This window comes from Bidens hawaiensis, unplaced genomic scaffold (assembly GCF_021521415.1).
Source record: "Bidens hawaiensis isolate Kalapana, Puna unplaced genomic scaffold, B.hawaiensis_p1.1 tig00046131_1, whole genome shotgun sequence".
Classification (NCBI taxonomy): Eukaryota; Viridiplantae; Streptophyta; class Magnoliopsida; order Asterales; family Asteraceae; genus Bidens; species Bidens hawaiensis.
Window position 1 is genome coordinate 104,450 of NW_027505968.1, and position 3,745 is coordinate 108,194.

General features: G+C 32.1%; 1 pseudogene; it reads right to left on the minus strand.

Annotated features, from left to right (window-relative positions):
- Positions 1-2,545: 2,545 nt before the first annotated feature.
- Positions 2,546-3,283, minus strand: LOC143616170 (secreted RxLR effector protein 161 pseudogene; annotated as a pseudogene).
- Positions 3,284-3,745: the final 462 nt, after the last annotated feature.

Consider the following 3,745-nt stretch of genomic DNA (forward strand, 5'->3'; position numbering starts at 1 on the left):
GAATTTAATACATAATGAACATAATACTATTATTCTCAACTTAAGTGAATGTTGATCACAATGACTAAAACACAATGATACGTAGAAAGACAAATGTTGAGCATAAAGACACAATGATGTAATATTTGTTTTAATTTTTATCTTTAATATGAGTACCAATTGAAAAACACAATGACCAAAATTTATAACACAATGCATTGAAAAACTCAATTAAAAAACACAATGAACTACCAAATAACACAGTATAAAAAAACCCACTAACTTTTTTTTTTATTTTTATATAACAATATGATATTTATATTAAAGATAAAAAAGCGCTTGTTATTATGGTAAATCAATCAATCAATCAATCAAGCCCTGTATATCCCACCGCATAGCACGCTATCGGTAGGGTCAGGGGAGGGTGAGATGTAGGCAAGTCTTTCCTCTATCTGTGAGAATAGAGAGGCTGCTTCCAGAGAGACCCCCGGCTCATAAAGCTACATACAGGTAAACAGAGTAAACATACATCGTACAAGCAAAGACACTTAGCAGTACATAGAATAGCAAACTACCAAAATAGTAAGGAATCTGTAACCAATAAGATTTGGGCATAAAAATCACAAGATAGCTTCAAACAAAAAATATACATAAAAAACAAGGAGTCAAGCTAGCCAAACTAGACCCTAAATACAAAGCTAAGCTAACTACGTACCTTCCCCTAGAAAGTCGCTAACCTTAATCATACGTCTCCACGAATCTCTTTCCTGGACCATGTCCTAAAAAAATTATAAAAAAATTCTAAAAAAATGTTGTATGAAAAAATTATAGACGTTTTAAAATGATGGAGGAATTGACATGTGTCTTGTATGTGGAGAGAGAAAGTCATCATAAGTAGGTTATTACCTTCATGCATTTTCATCAATTTTTATTCTTATATTAATCTCTAACATCCAAATTTAAGATTAATGGATTAGATTCCTTCTTAACATTCTCATTTTTGTTGTACTTTGTATTTTAACTTTACCCAGTATAATAAAAATAATAAGTTTTTAAAATAAAATCATTGTTATTACCTTCATGCCATTTTCATCAATTTTTATTCTTATATTAATCTCCAACATCCAAATTTAAAATTAATGGATTAGATTCATTCTCATCATTCTCATTTTTGTTGTACTTTGTATTTTTACTTACACAGTATAATAATAATTATAATAATAATAATATTTTAAAATAAAATCATTTTTCTGTTAGAAAGAAAAATGAATGGAAAAACAAATGAAGTGACGTAGAATTTTAGGCATTGAAATATAGTCGAGGAAATTTCCCAATATTAGGGTTGTTCAAAACGCTTGCGGCTCGAAGCTCGGACTCATGGATCGCTCGAATAAAACTAGCTAAAAAATTTGATTAAAAACAGCATGGGCCGAGTTTGCTTATTTTTGTAACCTAGCCAAACCCGTCCCAAGCTCAGCTTGAGCCATGATTCGATCTTAGGCTTGTTTAACTTTAAAATCGACCTAAAACCTAGTTAAGCTGTCTCATTTAATTTCAAGTTTGAGCTTGAACCCACACTCTCTAGACTCAGGCTCGATTCATGAACAACCCTATCAATATTATTACTGATAGACGACACCAATGAAATAGGAAAGGTATTTATTGTTGGGGGCCAATGGCCACATCACCATGTCAACCGTAAAATAGTGTCCACAACTTTTAGTCAAAGGCTTAACAAATTCCCTCCTATTTCCCCTAAGCACGCGACACGTAACTCACAACCACAAATGAACACGTTATGTTCAATTTGACATTTTTAATACTTTTAATCAGAAAAAACTTCATATATACTAGTCTAAACTTCTTTATTGTTAAACTAATTTTAAAATTCTTGTAACACACGTGATAATATAAATATTTATATTAAGAAATGATGTATTAATTTCATTCATTAAAGAGTGTTGTTTACATCGTAATTTCTTGAGTAATAATACAAATAATATAAATACAAATAAATTTTAATAATATGAACATAGTTTATGTAAAAAATGTATCTATACTTCTATATATGATGCTACTTGAGCAAGATCAATACTTCTATATATAGTGTGTGTGCAAATGTACAGAAATAAATCTATATTATAATTACGAAAATTGTTTAGGGACCTATATATAAAGGGGAAAATGAATATGTGTCTATTACACATCTAGTTTTTGATTAAAATTTCATGCTTTTCCTCTTTCCCCCTTTTCTTTTCTGCTACGGTCTTCTATCCATGCCACTTCTCTTGATAAAACGGATATATAGGATCGATAGATACACAAAGATTGATCAAACAAATATGTATATTGATAATAATATTTGGGTTCGTTACATTCTGAATGATCAGAGATCTGTTTAAATAGATACGACATATACATACAAATATGGACTAATTACATGTTTGACCCTTGTAGTTTTTTTACATTGACATACTAACTAAAATATAATATAAATAATAAATGACTAAAATGACCTTTCGAGTTGTGCTCGAGTTGAGTGTGATTATATCCAACAATCACCCCCTTAATCACGAACAATTTGTATTAGGTCTTTAACGCCGAGTAATTCCCTCATTGTGATGAACTTGATTCTTGGTAGCGCCTTTGTTAAGATGTCAGCCTTTTGTAATTCTCCGGCAATGTGTTCCACAGTTATTTGTTCATTTTCAATGCATTCTCGTATGAAGTGATAACGAGTATCTATGTGCTTGCTTCTTCCATGAAACACGGGGTTCTTCATTAAGGCTATTGTTGATCGGTTGTCAACCATCAAGGTTACTCTTTCTTCTTTCCATCCTGTTAAAGCACTAAGTAATCTCTTTAACCATAATGCTTGACATGCTGTTGCGGTTGCTGCCATGAATTCTGACTCACATGATGATAATGCTACGATAGGTTGCTTTTGAGTGCACCAACTGATAGGAGAGTTTCCAAAGTAGAATACTATTCTTGTTGTGCCTTTCCGTTCTTCAGTGTTAACTACATAACTACTATCACTATAACCAATTAACTTGCATCCTTCATTACTTTGATAAGTTATACCATAATCTTTTGTTCCTTTGATATAACAGATAACTTGCTTGATTGCTTTGAGATGATGCTCCTTTGGTTCTTGCTTGAAACGACTAAGTAATCCTACAGAATAACTTAAATCTAGTCTTGTGTGAAGGAGATATCTTAGGCATCCTATTAGACTTCTATACTTGGTGGGATCAACTGGTTCTCCACCTTCAACTTTTGTTAGTCTAAGTCGTGGATCCATTGGTATCTTTGTATCATTGCTTTCTGAGTCCTTGATAATCTTGTTCACATAACCAGTTTGTTTAATTCAGATATCACCCCCCTGTATGGGTGACTTCTATACCTAAGTAGTAGGGTAATAAACTTAAGTCGCTCATTTCAAATTTTCCTTCCATTTGTGATTTGAACTTGTCAATTTCTTTCTTCGGTGATCCGGTGACAATCAAATCATCAACATAAACTCCAACTATCAGATTAGAGTTTGAACTTTCCTTGGTATAGACTGCTTTTTCTAACGAACACTTTTGAAATCCAAGTGACTTCAACATGTTGTCTAACTTTACATTCCATGCACGTGGTGCTTGTTGTAGTCCATACAAAGCTTTTGAAAGTTTGTAAACTTTTCCTTTGTTTTATGGTTTCACAAAGCCTTTAGGTTGAGAAACATACACTTCTTCTTTCAATTCTCCATGTAAAAATGCTG